Source organism: Bufo gargarizans, chromosome 6 (assembly GCF_014858855.1).
Source record: "Bufo gargarizans isolate SCDJY-AF-19 chromosome 6, ASM1485885v1, whole genome shotgun sequence".
NCBI classification, from domain to species: Eukaryota; Metazoa; Chordata; class Amphibia; order Anura; family Bufonidae; genus Bufo; species Bufo gargarizans.
This window is the reverse complement of record NC_058085.1, coordinates 209164928-209188876: the sequence shown is the minus strand read 5'-3', so window position 1 is coordinate 209188876 and position 23949 is coordinate 209164928. Positions and strand designations below refer to the sequence as shown.

Genomic DNA, 23949 nt, shown 5'->3' with positions numbered 1-23949 from the left:
TAGGTTGAACACATGGGCTAGGCATGGTATGTGTGGGAGCTTGCCAAGCTCCAAAGCCGCCACCAAGTTACAGCCATTATCAGACAAAACCATGCCTGGTTGTAGGTTAAGTGGTGAGTAGAGTTGAGCGGATACCTGGATGTTCGAGTTTGGATGGATCTTTACAAAACAGTTCGAGTTTGGGACCCAAACCTGACCCCGAACACGAACCCCATTGAAGTCTATATAGGGACCCAAACTTTTGAGCACTAAAATGGCTCTAAAAATGTAATGGAAAGGGCTAGAGGGCTGCAAATGGCATACAAATGTGGTTAAGAGCATGGCAAGTGCTCTGCAAACAAATGTGGATAGGGAAATCACTTTAAATAACATAAAATACGCAAAAAATAAATAAAAATCTTGATCTAGGAGGACGAGGTCCATATGGAGTAGGAGGTTGAGGAGGAAGTTGATGCGACTGTGTAGGTGGAAGTGGAGGAGGTAGCCTAAACTGGTTTTGGGTTTTAATATTTTTATTTATTTATTAGGGTACACCCCAAAACATTGTTTTTACCTGTCTACTAGGTATAGCATGGATATATCACACCCAAAAATTAGTGAATTTCACGCAAAAATGTAACAGACAAATTAGTGATTATTTTTTTACCTGTCTACTAGGTATAGCAGTGGTATATCACACCCAAAAATTTGTGAATTTCACCCGAAAATGTAACAAATTTGTGAAATTACATAAGATAAAATACCCACAAATTAAAAAAAATAAACTTGATTTATGAGGTTCAGGTCCATATGGAGTAGGAGTTTTAGGAGGCGGTGGACATAACGGTGTAGTTGGAAGCAGCGATGGAGGAGGACGAGGTAGCCGAGATTGGTTTTTGGTTTTATTTTTATTTCCTATTAGGGTGCACTCCAAAAGAGTGGGAAATATCCAAAATACAACAATGAGCAATTGTGCTGTTTTATAACAATGGCTGGGTAAGGCCGGTATACATTTCTATTCTGCACAAGGTACGGACAAGTCCTGTGGGATCCATGCCTGCTTCATTTTAATGAACATGAGCTTGTCCACATTGGCTGTGGACAGGCGGCTGTGCTTGTCTGTGATAACGCCCCCTGCTATGCTAAAAACATGTTTAGACAATACACTGGCTGCAGGGCAGGCCAGCACCTCCAAGGCATAAAAGGGCAAGCTCAGGCCATGTGCCCAATGCCCAGAAGTTGAAGGGGGCAGACCTGTCATTCAGTACGTGCAGGCGTGTGCACACATACTGCTCCACCATGTTGCTGAAATGCTTCCTCCTGCTAAGACGTTCAATATCAGCTGGTCTCTCCTGTATTCAATTCAGTGGAATTTATTTCACCAGCAAAAAAAAAAACTACGTTTCGACCGTAAAGGGCTTTCTCAAGCAACATACAGAGTGAATAGTAACAGACATATATACCCATTCAATCCCTCCCAGTAAGTCACATGTCTCAATAATACATGCAAATGAAGTGAAAGTTACACCAATAAAGTGGATCCTCTTTTCATCCACCCACCTGTGATTAAAACCAATAATATATTCCTCCTCTCTATCCACACAGTGACAAAATCATATACCATTAACATGGTGTCTACTCACAAAGATCATTGCAAAGTCTGGCTGGCACATCATGGGGGGGAAAATGACCTCTTCTTCCTGTGTAGTGTGAAAAGGCGCGCTTCCCAGCGTCTCCATGTCAGAGCTGCGCATGCGTCATGAACACGTGCAGATTCATGGAAGACGTGAGCTGTCTAGCACTCCTGCAGGGTCAGTGCAGAGCCAGGCTCTCTGTGCTGTTGTGTTCCTCCTGCTGCTATGGTAACGCCTGTATTCAGATCAGGTAGGCGTGCCACAGCAGAGACTCCCAGCACTTCTAAGTGTAGTCAGTGCTGTCCATGTGTAGCGATTGTCTCTGCTATGTACACAGTGCTTCAGTTTCAGAATTAACCCTGTCAGGTCTACCTATTAGAGTTTTAATCCCTACTGATTGTCCATTTTGTACTGGGCTATCCTTAGCCTCAATTACTACCACAGAGAGTGTCCATTTATATGGCCAAGTCAGTAGGCTTCAAAAATGCCATTCTACTGCAAATATGCAAAATCACTCTAATTGTGGTTTATTGACAAAAGGGGGCTCCACAGTGGTAAAAATGAAGACAGAGTTCAGCAGCATGTATTCCACCGCTATTTCTGTATCCATATTGCCAGGGTTACGCAACAGTCCTCTCTCATTCAACGGCAGGAATACAGGTCCAGTCATAATGCCACTTTTGAGGGCTCAGTCAGCCATTTGGGAGTCCCCATACCCCCACTCTTTTTTAAAGAAAGAAGGGTTGGGGTCGTCCCAAAAAAAACCATTTGCGCTCAAGGTCTCTGAGCGGGGTACGCTCCCCCAGATACCATGCGGGGGAGGTCTCCACCCTCTCAGGGCCCTCGATGTTCAATGGGGCCGCACAGACTTTGCAATGATCTTTGTGAGTAGACACCATGTTAATGGTATATGATTTTGTCACTGTGTGGATAGAGAGGAGGAATATATTATTGGTTTTAATCACAGGTGGGTGGATGAAAAGAGGATCCACTTTATTGGTGTAACTTTCACTTCATTTGCATGTATTATTGAGACATGTGACTTACTGGGAGGGATTGAATGGGTATATATGTCTGTTACTATTCACTCTGTATGTTGCTTGAGAAAGACCTTTACGGTCGAAACGTCGCATTTTTTTTTTTGCTGGTGAAATAAATTCCACTGAATTGAAGACAGGAGAGTGCTGCAGTTTCTTCTATATGACGCATCCAAGGGGGAACTTCTGACTGGCTCCCAACACGGCTGGCACCACCACAAGATAAGACTTACATTTTTCGTTGTACTGCTATACGCATTTTTTCCTACAATATCAGCTGGTGGTGCTGGTTGTTGTAGCATGCTGACAAAGCTTTTCCACATTTCGGCCATACTAATCCTGCCTGCTGAGGTGCTGTTGGTGCCCCAGCTGCATTGGCGACCTCTTCCTCCTCCTCTGCCTTCACCTTGTGCTTTCACTGTGCCCCCGGTGTCAGGTGGGAATGCCACCAGCAGTGCGTCTACCACCGCGCGCTTATACTCGCGCACCATACAATCACGCTCCAGTGAGGGAATTGAGGACGATATGTTGTCCTTGTAACGGGGATCCAGCAGCGTGGCCACCCAGTAATCAGCACAAGTTAGACAACTGTGGGCAACTCGCAGATTGTTGCTGAGAGACTGCAGCACGTAATCGCTCATGTGTGCCAGGTTGCCCAGAGGCAACGAAAAGCTGCCCTCTGTAGGAGGTGTATCGTCTGTGTCCTGTGTATCTCCCCAGCCATGCACCAGTGATGGCCATCAGCTGGTCTGGGTGCCACCCTGCTGTGAACATGGTTCATCCTCCTCCATATCCTCATCCTCCACCCCGTCATCCTACAGAACTGTACCCCGGCTGGACAGTTGTGTACCTGGCGTTTGTGGGTGCAGGAACCCACCCTCTGAGACACTTGTGAATGACTGGCTGTAAACCCTATGAAATGATCCCTCTTCCTCCTCCTCCTGTGTCACATCCTATTCCATCATCGCCAGCAACGTTTTTTCAAGTAGAAAAAGTGGGATAGTAACACTGAGAATGGCTTCATTGGTACTGGTCATGTTGGTGGAGTACTCGAAAACGTGCAACAAGGAACACAGGTCTCGCATGGAGGCCCAGTCATTGGTGGTGAAGCGGTGCTGTTCCACAAAGCGACTCACCCGTGCGTGCTGCAGCTGAAACTGCACTATCGCCTACTGCTTGCACAGTCTAGCCAGCATGTACAAGGTCGAGTTCCATGATGCGCTGAGCGGAAAGGCTGAAGTTACGCTGCAGAGCTGACAGGCGAGCAGCAGCATGGTGAGAACACCAAAAGCGCGCACAGATGGCCCGCACTTTATGCAGCAGCTCTGACATATCTGGGCAATTTTTAAGGAACCTCTGCACCACCAATTTCAGCACATGTGCGAGGCAAGGGATGTGTGTCAAACCGGCTAGTCCCAGAGCAGCTATGAGATTTTGCCCATTATCGACAACAACCAGGCTGCATGCTGCAGCTGAAACTGCACTATCGCCTGCTGCTGCTTGCACAGTCTGACCAGCATGTACAAGGTCGAGTTCCACCTTGAGGGCACGTCGTATATGATGCAATGAGCGGAAAGGCTGCACTATCGCCTACTGCTTGCACAGTCTAGCCAGCATGTACAAGGTCGAGTTCCATGATGCGCTGAGCGGAAAGGCTGAAGTTACGCTGCAGCGCTGACAGGCGAGCAGCAGCAGGGTGAGAACACCAAAAGCGCGCACAGATGGCCCGCACTCTATGCAGCAGCTCTGACATATCGGGGTAATTTTTAAGGAACCTCTGCACCACCAAATTCAGCACATGTGCCAGGCAAGGGATGTGCGTTAAACCGGCTAGTCCCAGAGCTGCTGTGAGATTTCGCCCATTATCGACAACTACCAAGCCGGGCTTGAGGCTCACTGGCACCAACCACTCATCGGTCTGTTGTTCAAGGCCCGCCCAAAGCTCCTGCGCGGTGTGAGTTTGTCCCCCAAACAGATACGTTTTAAAACTGCCTGCTGTCATTTACTCCTGGCTGTGCTGAAGTTGGTGGTGAAGGTCTTACGTTGACCAGATGAGGAGCCGGCAGAGGATGAGGATGAGGAATAGAAGAGGAAGCAACAGGAGGCAAACTGAAGCGCCCTGCAATCCTTGGTGTTGGAAGAACATGCACCAAACTGCTATCTGCCTCAGGCCCAGCCACCACTGCATTTACCCAGTTTGCTGTTATGGAGATATAACATCCCTGACCGTGCTTACTGGTCCACGTATCCGTAGTAAGGTGGACCTTGCCACAGATGGCTTTGTGCAGTGCACACCTGATTTTATCCCCCACTTGTTTGTGCAGGGATGGCACATCTGGAAATGTAGTGGCGGCGGGGCACAACGTACTGTGGGACAGCCACTGTCATAAGGCTTCTGTGGGTGGCACTGTTATGGGGGATCTGTGGGTGGCACTGTTATATATTTGCCATCCACAGACCCCCCACCCCATAACAGTGCCATCTCCCAGCCCATAACAGTGCCATCCACAGACTCCCCACCCCTTAACTGTGCCTTCCAAGGATGTTCCCCATGAAACTTCATCCACAGATCCCCCCTCTGCTGCTCCAGTATACAAATATAAAATGTCTTATTCAATTAAAAGTGATTAAACATGCCCCCTCACTCCTAATATTACCGTACATCCTAACACCTTCTGTAGAATGCAGCCAGGCAGGCCAGGCGGCTGGCGCATCACTCACTGACATCACTTGCCTGCGCCACCTGCTTCATTCACAAAGTAGGCGACGCAGGCACGTGACATTAGGGAGTTACGCTGCCGTCCGCCCGGCTTGCCTGCCTGCATTCTACAGAAGGTGCTAGGATGTACAGTAATATTAAACGTGGGGGGGCATGTTTAATCACTTTTGATTGAATAAGACATTTTATATTTTAATAGTGCAGCACTGGAGCGGCGGGGCTATAGTACAGTGACTGCACCGCCCCGCCGCTATTGCCGGCCCCCAGCTCCTCCTCCCAGTCCCTCCCCGCTCGCTCGTACTTCTCAGTCTGCGATGTAAAACTGTCAGCATTCGCCCCATAAGACGCAGGGGCATTTCCCCCCCCATTTTTGGGGGAGAAAAAAGTGCACCTTATGGGGCGAAAAATACGGTAGTTCAAGCTTCTATTTGACTGTCACAAATGAACATATGTTGTGCTGTTGCACAGAACTTGCATAAAATGGCTGCCGCCAACCTAACTAACAGACGGATAAAAGTTATTTTTCTGGGTCACTGGGCTCTGGGCAGGGTAAAAAGATTGTGCACTGCACCCACGAAACAAAATCTAGGTAGATTGCTGAGTTAACAAGCACTTCTGATTAAAGATTCTGTCCTATTCTCTCCCTCACACCAGCAGCATCCTTTTCCCACACTAATCAGAGCAGAGTGACGTGCAGCGCTATGTGACTCCAGCTTATATAGAGGCTGGGTCACATGCTGCACTGGCCAATCACAGCAATGCCATTAGTAGGCATGGCTTTGATGGCTTCTAAGGGCACAGAGTTAAACGCTTGTTGATTGGCTGCTCTGCAGCCTTTCAAAAAGCGCCATAAAATACCGGCTGAACACCTAACCCAAACTTTTACTGAAATGTTCGGGTCCGGGGTCTAAAAATCCTAAAGTTCGGTACGAACCCGAACTTTACAGTTCGGGTTTGCTCAACCCTAATCGTTAATTTTTAACGATAATTTGTTTTCCCTTAGTCATAACAGCAGCACAGATGGGGTTAACTGCCCCCTGTGGACTGGTACGACCGGCAGAATTTTTTATGAGCCCAAAAACCAATAATAAAGTTCCCACTCCCTCAAATGGAGGGAACTACCCCCCAGCCACCGTGTTTTCAGCAAGCATACGTACATAGGGTGGGAAATTTGTGTGCTGCTGTTAGGACTAAGGGAAAACAAATTATCGTTAGAAATTAACGATTCCCTTATGTCCTACCAGCAGCACAGATGGGGAGATAACAAGAAGAACCCCCAGGGAGGGCCTTTCTGCCTGTCAGAATCAAGAATAAGTCTGCCCAAAGGCTGAAAACTCTGCAAACTTAGCACCGACTCTGTAGTGCGAGATAAAGGTTGATTCAGAGCTCCAGGAAGCCGACTTGCAGATTAACTCTAAGGGAAGCTGATTTATTTCTGCCACTGAGGTTGAAACGGCCCAAGTAGAATGGGCCTTAACGAACTCTGGAGGGTCCAGAGATTGAGACAGAAAAGACTCCCTAATGGCTTCCCTGATCCAGCGACTAATGGAAACCTTAGACGCTTTGCGGCCTTTAGATTTACCGGCAAACAGGATGAAGAGATTCTCATCAATTCTGAACTCCTTGGACATATCCACATAGGTCTGGAGGCATCTCAAAATGTCCAGAGGATGTCTGACAGGAACATCGGAGGAGGCGGAAAAAAATATAACTGGTAAAGAAATTACCTGGTTAACATTTTGAAAATATAACACCTTAGGTATGAAGTAGGGTAAGAATTTTAGGAGAACCCGGTCCTGCAAAAAGGTGATATATGGATGCAGAGCCGAAAAGGCTTGCAACTCCGAAACCCTTTTAGCTGAAGTCACAGCTAGCAGAAAGTCTGTTTTTAAGGTGACAAACTTGAATCCGACCTCCTCCAATGGCTCAAAGGGGGGAGATGCTAACCCATTGAGTACTACTGAAAGATCCCACTGAGGAATGGGTCTCAGTATTGTAGGTTTCAATCTCTCGGCTCCTTTAAGGAAGCGTTTGATGAGCGGGTCCCAAGAATATGGCCTGTTTAAACAGGCCGAGATGGCAAAAACCTGCACCTTCAAAGTGGCCGGAGCAAGGCCCTTGTCTAGTCCATCCTGAAGGAACTGTAATATGGCTGAAAGGGGCAGATCTGCAGACGCCACCTGGTTAGAATCACACCAAGAGGTGAAGATGCTCATCACTCTGGAGTAGGCCTTCTTAGTGAATTCCGCTCTTGAATGTGATAACGTTCTCAGGACCACCTCAGAGAGCCCTTCTACTCTGGGAAGGGACTGATCAACTTCCAGGCTGTCAGGTTGAATCTAAGCAGATCTGGGCAGAGATGTGTGTCCCACGACACCAGGGTCTGCTCCGGGGGGAGTCTACAGTATTGTCCCCGACTCATCTGAATGAGCTAGGTAAACCAGGATCTCTTGGGCCAGAACGGAATGATGGCTATTACCGAGGCCTGATCCTGACGAATCTTCATCAATACCCTCGGTATCATGGAAAAGGGAGGGAAGATGTAAGCCAGCCTGAACCTCCATGGTATCCACAGAGCATCTATCGCCAGGGGTTTGTCTTCCCTGTATAGAGAGCAGAACCTCTGTACCTTGGCGTTGAACCTGGTTGCCATGAGATCCACCTCCGGTAATCCCCATCTTAGGACTATCTGCTTGAAGATCTCCGGATGCAGAGACCACTCCATGGTCGGTAATCTGCGACTTAAACGATCTGAAATCATGTTGAGGGACCCCCGAATGTGGGTGGCAGATAGATGGGATAGGTTCAACTCTGCCCACCGTAGAATTACCCCGATCTCTGCAAGAAGGGGTAGGGATCTCGTACCTCCCTGTTTGTTTATGTAAAGAACTGCAGTCATATTGTCTGACTGTACTTTCACCGCTTTGCCTCGGATTTGAGGGGCGAAGTGAAGGGGGCTAGCCGGATAACTCGCCTCTCTCGGAGATTGGAGGAGAGGCGCTGCTCCATGAGAGACCAAGTTCTCCGAACTGTGAAACCGTCTAGATGAGCGCCCCAGCCTACTAGGGACGTGTCTGTAGTCAATATGAGCCAAGATGGTTGGGTCATAGACTTCGCTGCAGGGAGATGGAACCACCATCTCAGGCAATTTCGAGTTTGGGAGGATAGAGCGTATAGGGAATCTAGCCCCGTAGGGCTGCCGTCCCACCTGTTCAAAACTTGTATTTGAAGAGGGCGGAGGTGCCATAATGCCCAAGGGACTGAATCTGCAGCCGCTGACATGAGCCCCAGCATCTTCATGAGAGTCCGAATGGATACTCGTGGTACCGATAAGAACCTTGCCAGGTATTGTACCCGGGACTTCCTTTCTGGTGTCAACTGAAGAGACATCTCCACAGAGTCTATGAAACCTAGATATTGCATTGAAGTCGAAGGGCTCACATTCGATTTCTGCCAGTTGATGATCCACCCTAGGCGGAGCAGAAAGGAAATTGACAGATGAAGATGGTGGGTCAGAGCTGGTACGGTGGCCGCCAAAAGGAGCCAGTCGTCCAGGTAAGGGACAATGGTCAGTCCTTGAAGTCTCAGTGCAGCCACCACTGCTACCACCACCTTGGTGAAGATAAGGGGGGCGGATGAGATTCCAAAGGGGAGGGCGGCAAACTGAAAATGCATGAGAACCCCGGAAATCCTGAGATATTTCCGAGACGCGGGATGGATCGGGATATGGAGGTAATTATCCCTGAGATCCAGAGTGGCCATCACATCTCCGAGTTTGAGAATGTGGCTGACTGACCTTATGGTTTCCATGCAAAACCTTGGCCTTCTTATGAATCGATTGAAATATCTCAAATCGATTATCATCCGGAGATCACCTGTCTTTTTGGAAACCAGAAACACTGGAGAATAGATCCCTAGGCCCTGCTCCCCTGCCACAACCTCCTCCAGAGCCCCCTTTGAAATATAGTCCTGGATGTAGGATTCTAGAATCCTCTGTTTGGCAGGCTGAAAGCCCTGACTGATGAGGAATATTTCTTGGGGGAGAGAGGCGAGATCTATAAGGTACCCGGAGGAGATGATGCTTAGAACCCAAGGGTCTGCAATCTCCTGGGACCAAATCTCCTTGAAATGGGCAAGGCGTCCCCCCACGGGGAACTGGGGAGAGGGTATGGGGAAAGCCAGAGGCGTAACGGCAGGGACAGCAGGGGGAAACCAAGAGCCTCTGGGAGGCCCGCAGTCAGGAGGGATTAGCCTCCTTAGTGGGTCTGCGGGGGCGCCTCGAAAGTCTTTGCTGCCTCCCCAGTTTCTACGGGAAGTAGCCTGCTGGCCCTGTCTGCCCCCCGATGTTTACCGGGGCATCCTCGAAAGGGCTTTTGAGGAAGACTCTTGCCCTTTTTGTCGGAGAGGCCCTTCATAATCTTATCTAGCTCGGATCCGAAAAGCCAATCAGGCTCAAACGGAAGCCCACATAAATTATATTTTGAGGCATTATCTGCCTTCCATGGTTTCAGCCATAAAGGTCTACGGGCCGCAGAGACTAGGCCCATGGTCTGGGCTGCTAGTTTTAGCTGCACTTGCAACGTATCGCATAGAAAGTCCATGGCCAGATTCACCGTTTTGAAGGCAGCCAGGATGTCATCACGGGATACACTCTGGTCCACGTCGGTCTGAATTTGATTTAGTTTACTCCTCAGAAAGGACGACACCTCAGATGCTGCTATAGCAGTAGAAGCTGAAGCTGCAGTGGCTTAATAGCCTCTTCTCAAAGTGCACTCAGCCCTCCTATCAAGAGGGTCTTGCAGACTGCGAAAAAGGAAAGAGGAGGATTAAAATCCTATTAAGCAATAAGAAGAAAAAAATACCACCTTAAGAATAAGCCCACCAACAGAAACGAAGCTTCAGTCTCAATATCACAAGAAATGATAGAGAAAATCTCTCTCAGTGCAATAGGACTCTGGAGGCTTGCTAAAAAAGCTGCACAACCAGAGACTGAGTGAAGGTAACTGAGGGCTTAAAAGGAGGTGAGAGGGACCGCCCAAGGGCGGAACCATTGCAGGAGATTAATCAGAATTGATGTCTCCGCCCTACTTTCTGTCTTCTCTTTTTTTTTTTTTTTTTTTTAACTTGGGGAAGATATTCTCCCCAAAGATCAGGGAATAATAATTTCCCTGCAGAAAAAACAAACTGTACCCTCTAACGGTTCATTCACTTCCTCCCTCCCCCCTCCCCTGAAAGGAGCAAGCACCGGCGAAGAGGAGCCGCAGAGAAGTGAGGTCGCTGGTGACGGTCGCTGCCGCCAAATCACACAGCTCCGAACAGCATGAGGAGAGGACCGGAACTCAGAGAACCTGAGGAAAGATACAAAGGTTAGAGGGGGAGGAGGGGTCGCAAGAAAAAATAGGGCAATCGCAAAGCCCTGATGATAATGGAAAATATAAGGGGAAGACAAATGCAATATCCCCTATCTTATTCTCCCCCAACTATAGGAAAAAGGAGGGGGGAGCTGCACGCCAGTCCACCTGTCCAAAGGACAGAAAAAAAACACGGTGGCTGGGGGGTAGTTCCCTCCTTTTGAGGGAGTGGGAACTTTATTATTGGTTCTTGGGCTCATTAAAAATTCCGCCGGTCCTACCAGTCCACAGGGGGCAGTTAACCCCATCTGTGCTGCTGGTAGGACATAAGGGAATCACTAATTCTCGAATTGGCAAATATTAGGCCAAAAATTTGCAAAATATCGCAAATTTGAATATTGCCTATGCCGCTCATCACTACTGTACAGCCCCAGGGAGAGCCTGAGGGGAGATTGCCACTGAGTATTACTACCACCATCTAGTCCGTATTCACCACTTTCATCCTCCTCCTGCACCTCCCAGTTTGCCTGCTGCACAGATAACTGCAGAAAAGTGCTCTGTATAGACCTATAAGTTGAAGCTATTATAAGGCTTAGTGGCCAGTGTGAAAACTGCATTTTTGTTAAATAGATATTGAGATGGAAAATTAAAAATAACATTATCAAAAATTCAGGGTGGATGATATTTCGTAGTGGTCTAAAGGACCTTCCTGACATTATTTATTTCGCATGTGACCAGACTTGTGGGGGAAGAGCTGGAGGAGCAGAGAGCTGTGTTCTTGTAGTTACAGAGAGGAGTAGTGCTATTCTGTGAGTCCTAGCCAGGGCTGCCATCAGAAATTTTGGGGCCCCTTACACAGCTCAAGGCCTGGGCCCCGACGCCTACCCCGCCCCTTTAGAATCCATCCTGACTCCACCTCTCCTCCACCCCCAAGGACCTACCCCCAGTTTCATTATTTTTTTACAACTACAAAGACAGTAAAAAGTGATAATCAGCGATTTCAGTAAGGAATGAATTTTTGGCCAAATAATATGAAGCCTGCTACCACGACTAGGTAGACTCTTTTAAGCAGGACCCTACACTAACACTAACTACACTACCTGTTCTAATGCCCAGCAATCTTCCCCTGGCACATTTAAGAAAAAAACACCTTAAAAGCACAAGGTTTACTGTTACACTGTTATGGGGGGATCTGTGGATGACGAACACTGTTATGGGGATCTGTGGATGACTTACTGTTATGGGGGATCTGTGGAGGACTTACTGTTATAGGGGGAATCTGTGGATGACTTACTGTTATGGGGGGAATCTTTGGATGACTTACTGTTATGGGGGGAATCTTTGGATGACTTACTGTTATAGGGGGAGTCTGTGGATGACGGACACTGTTATGGGGGGAATCTGTGGATGACGGACACTGTTATGGGGGAATCTGTGGATGACGGACACTGTCATGGGGGGAATCTGTGGATGACGGACACTGTCATGGGGGGAATCTGTGGATGACGGACACTGTCATGGGGGGAATCTGTGGATGACGGACACTGTCATGGGGGGAATCTGTGGATGACGGACACTGTCATGGGGGGAATCTGTGGATGACGGACACTGTCATGGGGGGAATCTGTGGATGACGGACACTGTCATGGGGGGAATCTGTGGATGACGGACACTGTCATGGGGGGAATCTGTGGATGACGGACACTGTCATGGGGGGAATCTGTGGATGACGGACACTGTCATGGGGGGAATCTGTGGATGACGGACACTGTCATGGGGGGAATCTGTGGATGACGGACACTGTCATGGGGGGAATCTGTGGATGACGGACACTGTCATGGGGGGAATCTGTGGATGACGGACACTGTCATGGGGGGAATCTGTGGATGACGGACACTGTTATGGGGGGAATCTGTGGATGACGGAGACTGTTATGGGGGGGGAATCTGTGGATGACACACCGTTAAGGGGGATCTGTGGATGACACACCGTTAAGGGGGATCTGTGGATGACACACCGTTAAGGGGGATCTGTGGATGAACCTTTTATGGGGGATCTGTGGATGACACTCAACCACTCTCAAACCCAACTGGTCAAACTTGTTAAATGGATCCCAAACACAATATGCACATCAACACCCCGCAACCCCATGCATTTTACCCCCGAGCAAAGACCACACAACATAGAGCTGCCGAGCCAAGTAGACAACATAAGGATCAATATGAAAATAAATAATTTGGAGCCTTTGAAATTGCTCAGCTCAGTATGCGGCACAGGCTACTGTCACACTGCCATTTCTGGATCCGCCTGTGAGATCTGTTTCAGGGATCTCACAAGCGGCCCCAAACAGACCAGTTTTTCCCCAATGCATGGATAAGGATCCGTTCAGAATGCATCTGTTTGGCTCCGTTCCGCCTCCATTCTGCTATGGAGGCAGACACCAAAACGCTGCTTGCAGCAGGCAGGCAGGCTGCGGCGCGCTAATCTGAAGGCGGCGTTACGGCAAGAGGCAGCAGCGGACAGCGACAGTGTCTGACGTCACCTGCCGCTGCGCAGCTACATTCCTCTGCGCAGCGGCTCAGAGCCTTTTAAAGGGGAATGCAGCTGGAGCCGGTATACCAGGTATAATACGGGAATCAGCGGAGCGGGGGGGGGGGGGGGCTCTTGGTACATTGTCTGAGCTCTGACTGAGTGAGTCAGGAATGAAGGGAAGCGGACAGGAGGACTCAGGAGCTGTGTGGTGGGCATTGTTGTCTGTTGTGCATGCAATGCATTGTTACCCACAGTGACAGCAGTCTGACAGCAGTACACCAAGTGAATGCACAGGGAAAACTGTATGTGATAAGGTGATAACAGTAACACTGGCTGATAATAAAATAGTCCCCACAGTCCACACAGACATCACTCAGGAAAATAACTAGTGTGCAATTTGTGCACGATTTTCTAATAAACCTGAAGAGAGATTGTCACCCTGTTGGATCCGTCCTGCCGCCGCTCCGTCCCCTTTGACTATAATGGGGACGGGGGTGGAGCTCCGGCGCAGCACGGCTGCGCAGCTCTGCCCCCGTCCCCATTATAGTCAATGGGGACGGAGCGGCGGTCCGGTGAAATAACGGCAGGACGGATCTGACAGGGTGAACAGCCTGTCGGATCCGTCCTGCCTCTGGTGTGAAAGTAGCCTTACAATCTCATGGCTTCTGAGCAACAGATTGCTTGGTCTTCACAGTCCTCTGTCACTTCTCTTATCTCTCTGCTCCTGTCCCTTAATCTTATCACTGCTGCAAAAGCATCAGCCGACAGCCTCAGTGTTCTAGTGACTCACGGTTCTTTTAACTCAAAGAATCAAATGAGTCTCTAACTAAGGCCTCTTTCACACTTGCGTTGTCCGGATCCAGCGTGTACTCCACTTGCCGAAATTACACGCCGGATCCGGAAAAAGGCAAGTGAACTGAAAGCATTTGAAGACGGATCCGTCTTCTAAATGCGTTCAGTGTTACTATGGCAGCCAGGACGCTATTAAAGTCCTGGTTGCCATAGTAGTAGCGGGGAGCAGGGGACGTCAGAGCGCCCCATGCGCATGGATGACGTGTCCATGCGATCACGTGATCCATGCGCTTGGGCGCCCTGACGTCACTCTGGAGCGCCCCGGGAGCCGCACGGACGGTAAGTATACTGCTACCCCGCTCCCCACTACACTTTACCATGGCTGGCAGGACTTTAGCGTCCCGGCAGCCATGGTAACCATTCAGAAAAAGCTAAACGTCGGATCCGGCAATGCGCCGAAAACAACGTTAAGCTTAAGGCCGGATCCGGATCAATGCCTTTTAATGGGCATTCATTCCGGATAAGGCCTTGCGGCAAGTGTTCAGGATTTTTGGCCAGAGCAAAAAGCGCAGCATGCTGCGGTATTTTCTCCGGCCAAAAAACGTTCCGGTCCGGAACTGAAGACATCCTGATGCATCCTGAACGGATTTCTCTCCATTCAGAATGCATTAGGATAAGGGTTCATTCACACGTCCGTTGTTTCTTTCCTGATCTGTTCCGTTTTTTGCGGAACAGATCTGGACCAGATGTGTACTCATTCATTTTCAATGGGTCCTGAAAAAAAATCGGACAGCACAATGTCTGATTTTTTTTCAGGACCCATTGAAAATGAATGGGTACAGATCTGGTCCAGATCTGTTCCGCAAAAAACGGAACAGATCAGGAAAGAAACGACAGATGTGTGAATGGACCCTAAAACTGATCAGGATTCTTCCGGCATAGGGCCCGACGATGGAACTCTATGCCGGAAGAAAAGAACGCAAGTGTGAAAGAGCACTAATTCTCTCTGTACTTGTGTCAGTGACTCAGAGCTGCTAGTGCTTGCCTTGCCTCAGCTCTGATTGGTTGTTGGGCGGGGAGGGGAGGGGCTGGCAGGAGCAGCTTCCACTCTAGGATCAGATTACACTCCTCCCAGCCCCCCTGCTGCCAGCGGCTCTGCTATTGTGTGCTAGGTCAGACTGAGGCTACTTTCACACTAGCGTTCGGGTTTCCGCTCGTGAGCTCCGTTTGAAGGAGCTCACGAGCGGACCCGAACGCAGCCGTCCAGCCCTGATGCAGTCTGAATGGAGGCGGATCCGCTCAGACTGCATCAGTCTGGCGGCGTTCAGCCTCCGCTCCGCTCGCCTCCGCACGGACAGGCGGACAGCTGAACGCTGCTTGCAGCGTTCGGGTGTCCGCCTGGCCGCGCGGAGGCGTGCGGATCCGTGCGGATCCATCCAGACTTTCAATGTAAGTCAATGGGGACGGATCCGTTTGAAGATGCCACAATGTGGCTCAATCTTCAAGCGGATCCGTCCCCCATTGACTTTACATTGAAAGTCTGGACGGATCCGTACTAGGCTATTTTCACACTTAGCTGTTCTATGCTAAAAATAATGCAGACGGATCCGTTCTGAACGGAGCCTCCGTCTGCATTATTATGAGCGGATCCGTTCAGAACGGATCCGCCCGAACGCTAGTGTGAAAGTAGCCTGAGCTGTTTCACTCGGATTGGCTCAGTCAGAGGAATCGACTCCTCCGGTTCAGTGAACTGAATCAATTCAAATGAACGATTCGTTCATGAACCAGACATCACTAAAGGAATAATCAATTGCCCCCCTCTAGCGATGCAACAAAGTTCAACTCAAGTCACTGACAAATGGGAGGGGGAATTTTTTTTTTTTTTTTTTTAATTGGAACTGTCAGGGCCCCCTTACTGGGGTATTGGCTGTACCCCCCTGATGGCGGCCCTGGTCCTAGATGAAATATTGTGCAGGGGCCAGAGAAGGAGTGTGTGTGTGTCTGTCCCTGTCTGTCCCTGTGTGTATGTGTGACCCTGCGTGTATATGTCTGTCCCTTTGTGTATGTGTGTCCGTGTGGGTCTGTCTGTCCTTGTGTGTGTATGTGTATACCTGTGTGTATATGTGTCCTTATATGCAGGCTCGGACTGGCCCACAGGGGTACAGTTGAATCCTCCAATGGGCCCCTAGTCTCCCACCCCCTTGTACAAGTGGCACATAACACATTAGACTTACTGCACTACATACATATATTAAAGTTTTTCTACCACCACATTTTCACCTAATTAGCTGTCAGACACTAGCGATCTGCTAGTGTCTGCTGTACCTAGCCATGCTATTGTAATCCCTTTCTCTGCAGCGGTTACTCTAGGTGCTATGGGGGCGTCTTTTCAGCGCCTAGAGGCTCCCGCCCATCTCTAGATTGACAGCCTCCATCGTGGCTGAATTCTCGTGCCTGCACCATGTGCGTCTGTATTTGACTGTCGGACCGTTCACTGCGCCGGCATCTCCATTGCTCCTGCGCAGATGACGTCAGAGTGCTCCTAGGAACAGACGACGCCCGGCCTCAAGCAGTGGAGATGTGCAGGCACAGTGGAAATGCGCAGGCGCAGTGAGCGGTCTGACAGTCACTGTGCCTGCGCCGAATACAGATGCACACGGCGAAGGCGCGAGAATTCGGCTGCGATGGAGGCTGTCAATCTAGGGATGGGCGGGCTGGAGGGATGAGATGGGCGGCAGACATGGTGAGTAGACGGAGCCTCTAGGTGCTGAAAAGACAACCCCATAGCACTTAGAGGCTCATTTGCATAGCAATAAAAGTTAGTTTTTTAGGGTAACCTCTGCAGAGAAAGGGATTACAATAGCATGGTTAGGTAGAGCAGACACTAGAAGATCGCTAGTGTCTGACAGCTAATTAGGTCAAAATGTGGTGGTAGAAACCCTTTAAATGTACAGCACCTCAACAAGCCTATGTTCATATAAAAACATGATAGGTTATTAAAGAAACTCACCAGTTTATTATTATAGGCACAATCAGAGCTGAGATGGCTTCTAGGTATAGAGGAAAGCTGCCAGTGTCCTCTTCTCCCCAGGACCTACCTTCTCAAAGTTGCTGCAGGGACCCTCATATTCAATCATCTGGTAGCATCTTGCTGCTGTGTGAGCAGGTAATATTTCAATGTGCCCCAGGCACCCCAGTCCGACATTGCTTATGTGTATGTGTGTGTCACCACGCCCACAGTGTTCCTATGGCCTGACTCAGGTGCTTCTGAAAGATCAGAACAAGTAGGAAGAGGAGGCAGCGCCCCCAGCATGGAGTCCCATTGAAGAGGCACAGGGAGGCACTATAAGAATACTACCACATAATCTGCACTAGTGTTATCTGGTTTTACATGGGACTGCAGGTAACACTATTACATTCCCTGTACTCAGAGAGTGTAGGGGAGAAACAAAGACCAACGTGACCTCCCAGCACTGACGGGATTCACATAGCATTATATTGATTTATGATGTTATGTGACCCTTTACAGTTTTGGAATGTATTAGATGATGCTAACAGCATTATGCCAGTGTTATCCAATACATTCCAGAACTTTAAGGGTTAGATCATAAATCAATATAATGCTATGTGACCTCCGGCAGCTCTGGGAGGTCAGTCTGGGTGCTGCGATGTGGACTCACTTCGGGAGGAACGCTAATCTGCAAGGGGTCTAAAAGCTCTTTCATACGAGCAGATGCCGTGCGGGTAATCCACTGCGTGAATGAGAGCCAAGCCCCGTCCCGGACAGCAGAGACACAGAGCAGTATCATGATTGATAATGCTCTTTGCCTCTCTGTGATCATTTTACTACAAAATCACTGTGACAACTGTATCTCACTGTGATTTTGTAGTAAAAATATCACAGAGAGGCACGGAGCATTATCAATCATGATACTGCTCCGTGTCTCTGCTGTCCGGAGCGGGGCTTGGCTGTCTTTCACACAGCGGATTACCCGCACGGCATCTGCTCGTATGAAAGAGCTTTTAGACCCCTTGCAGATTAGCGTTCCTCCCGAAGTGAGTCCACATCGCAGCACCCAGACTGACCTCCCAGAGCTGCCGGAGGTCACATAGCATTATATTGATTTATGATCTAACCCTTAAAGTTCTGGAATGTATTGGATAACACTGGCATAATGCTGTTAGCGTCATCTAATACATTCCAAAACTGTAAAGGGTCACATAGCATCATAAATCAATAGGCACCCGCTCGTATGAAAGAGCCCGTAGGCCTCATGCACACGGCTGTTATGCATCTGTTGCGGTCCCCAATGCACAAGCGACGTCCGTGCAGCGGCCGGGACGGATCCGGACCCATTCAACTTGAATGGGTCCGTTAACCGTCCGCCCCCGCAAAAAAATTGAATAAGATTTATTTTATTGGGGTGCGGAGGCACGGCCAGAAACACCACGGAAGCACTCCATAGCGCTTCCGTGGGGTTCCGATCCATGCGTTCGTTCTGCATCTCTGTGATTGCAGACCCATTCAAGTGAATGGGTCCACATCTGTGATGCGGAGTGCACATGGGCCGTTGTGGACTTGCCGTATGCGGGCAGCAATACAGCACATGGGCATACAACGGCCATGTGCATAAACTCCTACAACATAAATTCCTATAAGAAAATAATAATTAATAATACACTTTATTAATTTCCTCTTATGAATTTTTGCCAATAAACTGTGTAATTGAGTTCATGCATTCTGGTATTTTCTTATAGGAGTTTATATTGTGTTTGAGCCGTGGTATCCCGGCCTGGCATCCTTGGTGACTGCTATGACGTTGTGCGCTTCATGACGCCGCTGCACTACAGTAATACACTCGTATAGATCATATGAGTGTATTACTGTAGTGCGGTGCCGGCATGAGGCGCACAGCGTCATAGCAACCAATGACACTGTGCGCTCCTGCTGTCAGCAGGATGCCAGGCCGGGATACCACGGACCGCTCACATCCGTATGCATTTGGCCTTACAGGCATGATGTTTGCTGCTGATGCTGAGCATTGAGCAAGAGCAAAGCAACACATGGTAATTATAGGCTCCTTTGAGCCTTTATTTAGGTGTCTTGGTGTAGACAGTGACTAGTGAGTCGTGACACTCACTGTAGATAGCCCCAGGCGACAGACCCCCCATGTAACATACACATATTACAAGAACTGGTCTTTCTGTGACTGTCTCTGTTACTACTAGTAACTTACTAGACTACTGCATTCAGCTTTGTCTGCTTTTCTCTGGGCTGCAATGCTTTCCTCTGGGTGTCAGGTTTCCCGCTCTGGGCTCGGCTATGAGTCCTGTCTTCTGCAGCTGCGCCGAGACGAGTCCTGCTCCTGGCTGGGGGCGGGCTTACAGTCAGACTCAGATGATGATCTGTGCGGCGTGCGCTGCTATGGAAACTGCCTGGAGTCAGAAGATCACGTGAGAGAGGGGCCGGGAGGTGGCGCTGCGCAGCATGAATTAACCTGTATGTAAACATTTTAAAGGGGCCACCACCGCGCCGAGTAGTGGACCCCGGCACTTGCCCGGGTATGCCGGGTTCTGACGCCGGCCATGACTGCAGGTAAGACTTTTATGGAATATCCACAGGAGTCTGATAGATTCAGATACCACAGGTCCCATTTCCCTATAGAAGTAAATGGAAGGAGCCACAAATGTTGAGCCAACTCTCCATACACTGCTATAGGCAATTGTTCTCAACAGAGTCATCTGTTACACTGTTATTGTAAATCCACAGAAACGTTAGAGATGAGAATTCCCCTTTAAATTATGGTGGCACTGTATTGCAGATTAGCCTGTGGCTGCTACATGGGACTGCACCCTAAGGCCTCATGCACACGATCGTATGTATTTTGCGGTCCGCAAAAAAGGGATCCACAAAATATACAGATGAAGTCCGTGTGCATTTCGTATTTTGCGTAACGGAACAGCTGGCACCTGATAGAACATTACTATCCTTGTCCGTAATGCGGACAATAATAGGACATGTTCTATTTTTTTGTGGAACGGAAATACTGACATACGGAATACTTTGACCCGTTGAAATGAATGTTTCCGTATACAGTGCACAAGAAAACGGAACGGACACGGAAGGAATATACGTTTGTGTGCATGAGGCCTTAGTAAGAGATTGGCCACCTTTCATGATGTATCATTCAGCTACCTAACTGCTCTGCTCAGCAACAGCAGAGGCTTAGAGGGAATACTGCTTGTAAATACTTCTCTAAAACCTTCACCAAAAACAACCAGTTTTCAGCTAGTAATCTGCTACTGAATTTTTGCAGTATGAACATAGCCTAAAGGCTCTTTCACACAAGCAAGTTTTCCGTCCGGATGTGATCCGTGTAGTGAATGAATAGCATCCAGACTAAATCCTGATCCATTCATTTTAATGGGTATGTGCACATGAGCTTCTTTTTTCACACATCACGATGCATTCAGAAAAAAAGGGGGGTAGGCAACCTCCAGCACTCCAGCTGTTGTGAAACTACAGCTCCCAGCATGCATAATTGCTCTGCTCTTCTTAGAACTCTGATTCAAGTTTATTCAAGTAAAGCTGTTTCCAACGTTTATAAAAAGTCTGGACTCAATCATTTCTACAAATCCCTTAACTATTCCCCCTGGTTGCATTGCTTTGGACGACAACACCTGGGGTTCCAGGATATCCAGGTAGGAGCACCGTGACGTGCACAGCCACAACACCTAAAGGGACATTATAGACTACCCTTGCCCCATTCCATATCCTACACCTGGGTACCACCTATAACCAACACCATCTACTTAAGGGGACTCCGTTCCCTGTTGCTGAAATGCAACTGGCGTCACGACAAAAAACTCTTTCACTTTAAGGGACCCCTGGTAGTACCCCGTTCGTTACAGAAATCAATGGAGCATGCTACGAATTGTAGTTTCACAACAGCTGGAGTGCCGGAGGTTGCTGACCCCTGTCCTATATTGTGTGTTTCTCCCACAGCCCTGGCCCGATAGAAGTGATTGGGGCTTGCGTGGAAAACGGAAGGCATCCAAATGCAATCCAGATGCAATGTGTTTTTCACTGATTGTTGTTAGAGATGTATAGTGTTATTCTTCAGTTTTTCTTCATGTGCATGAAAAGCGCATCAAAACTGATTGCAACTGTGTGGAAAAACCACACCCACTCAACACAATTGCAGACAAAGCTGCAGATTAGAGCTCATGCACATGGCCGTTGCTCCGCTGTTTCGTGCATTGGGGACCACAATTTGGAGTGAGAGATCTGCTGCAAAATCGCATCAGATTCGCCCCGAAACTGAAAAAAAAATCACAAAAATGTGCCAAAACCATGATAAATGCGGATATGTGTGTTTTTTTTGTGAGATTTTGGTGCAGATTTTCTGTACATATTTCTGCACCGTGTGCAGCCATCCTAAGGGTATGTTCAAATGTGCCAGATTTGTTGGAGAAATGTCTCCAACTGTTCCATATAGAGTATCTGAAAGGGGTGTGTATGAAAACACCTGACATAAGACTATTCAAATGTATTGAACGGAATCTGATTAGTAAAAATGTCTACAATATGTACAACACTCCTGAAGTATGCTATACACCATGAACACTTTAGATAATAAAAGCTAAACCACAAAACGAATGTATCCTTGATATTACCTTACAGAAGGAAGCCTATGGCTGTGAACTGGTGCAACGCTTTCTCTCTGCTCCTTGGCCTCCTTGTTGTTTCTGCTACTCTGTTGCTATAAACATTGTTGTTAGGAAGCTGCTGCAATAAAGGGAGCACACACTAGACTTACAATAACAGCCCTTGTGACAGCCCTTTTTATTTTTTCGTGTTCTAAAAATGGAGATTTTTATATGCAGTTGTAAAGAATATTTTAAATGTTAAATTCTTCATGGAGGAAAAGACTTCCAAAGTGAGCCTTTTCTAGACCTACAGGTCTAAAGTAAGTCTCTGTAGCAGGACATTTTAGCAAATGCAGCAAATAAGGCATTATCCACACATTGCAGAGTTGGTCAGAGTTGCATTAATATTTTCAAAGCAAAAATCGAGAGTGGGTGCAATGAAGGGACGTATAAATCTCTCCATGATAGTTCCCATGTTTGTTCTACTCCTGTTTTTTTTATGCCAAATCTGCAATGTGTGACTGATGCCTGAAAAGCAGCAGTTTACAAGCATTATTCAAATTGTTTTTAATGGGAAATGTACTGTAGGTGACAAACTACAGGGGCACCATTATAACTATGCACCGTTGCCAAACTTCCCCAGAGTTATGGCAAATGTGTTTAGTTAGAAAATACAGTATTACATTTTTGTATTTCAATCTCTCTTAACCTCCAGCACTCTGATGTATTCATGGTTTCCTCAACAACTTCCTATCCTGTACAATGATGTGACAATGTATTACTTTAAATGGTATAGATTGTAAAGGGTTACATATTATGCTGATATATCTGTATAGTATCTATCTATATATACACACAGACAGAAGGACCATGAGATGCACACAAGGTAGTGATAAACAGTTGTGGACAAAGCTATATAAGGCATATAGCAATTGTATGAGTGTTATATCTTAAGTCACTCTGCTAGTGAGGGACCAGGGTCTCAAAAGTTGTTGGCGTGTTACCATATATGGAATTGGTATTAGTTTTAGGGAAGTGGGACAAAAGGCCAAAGTACATACAGTTAGGCCCATATGTATTTGGACACTGACGCAAATTTAGTTTTTTTTTACCTGCTTAATAAAACATATTCAAGTTATAGTTATATAATGGACATGGACATAAAGTCCATACTTTTAGCTTGTATTTGAGGGGATCCACATTAAAATTGGATGAAGGGTTTAGGAGTTTCAGCTCCTTTACATGTGGCCCCCTGTTTCTAAAGTGGATTATTGACTCAAAGACCTCCTTGTGTCTCCTCTGCGCTGAACAGGACCTGGAGTGAGCTGCTCCATTAAATACAGGTTAAGGACCTTCGATGACGTCACTCCGGTCATCACATGGTACGTCACATGATCTTTTACCATGGTGATTCACCATGGTAAAAGACCATGTGATGACCGGAGTGATGTCATCGAAGGTCCTTAACCGATATTTAATGGAGCAGCTCACCCCAGGTCCTGTTCAGCGCAGAGGAGACACAAGGAGATGCCAGCTTTGCGATCAAGTGGACTAAGGTGAGTTAATTTTTTATTTATTTATTTTTTTAACCCTTCTAGCGCTGGTTTACTATGCATTCTGTATTCAGAATGCTATTATTTTCTCTTATAACCATGTTATAAGGGAAAATAATAATGATCGGGTCTCCATCCCGATCGTCTCCTAGCAACCGTGCGTGCAAATCGCATGGCATCCGTACTTGCTTGCGGATGCCATCCGATTTTCACACACCCCATTCACTTCTATGGGGCCTGCGTCACGTCAAAATCGGACAATATAGAGCATGCTGCGATTTCAACTGAACGCACAAGTGATGCGTTAAAAACAACGCTCATGTGCACAGCCCCATAGAAATGAATGGGTCAGGATTTAGTGCGGGTGCCATACTTTTGCCGCACGGATCGCACCCGCACGGAAAACTCGCCCGTGTGAAAGGGGCCTAAGAGGTCATAAACACTTATTTAAGCATTTAATAGCAGATATAAGGAGCCAGTCAGCTCCCTACCTGACGGACAAGAGAGAAAATTTACAGGTTACTACAGCATCTCAGCTATGTACACAAAAAAGGATTCGGTATTTTTAATAAAGATCAATTGAAAAAAATTAAAAATTTAGCTCAAATTAAGTACAATGCAATAATAAAAACATTTCCTCAAAGGTGTACATAGGCTTTTTAAGGGGTTGACAAGTTATTTTTTTGTTCTATGTTCCTAACT

General features: G+C 47.7%; 1 protein-coding gene across 3 annotated transcripts in view; it reads right to left on the bottom strand.

The window, feature by feature from the left end:
- The window catches only part of LRRC18 (leucine rich repeat containing 18), a 114897-nt gene extending 93057 nt beyond the window's left edge, over window positions 1-21840 (bottom strand). The window contains exon 1 of one of the 3 annotated variants that reach the window (XM_044299363.1): window positions 21722-21840. The gene's annotated coding sequence lies outside the window, so the exon portion shown is untranslated. Of the gene's footprint in view, window positions 1-1622; window positions 1700-21721 lie in introns of those variants that run through there. The other 2 variants (XM_044299362.1, XM_044299364.1) reach the window with 2 other exon arrangements.
- Window positions 21841-23949: the final 2109 nt, after the last annotated feature.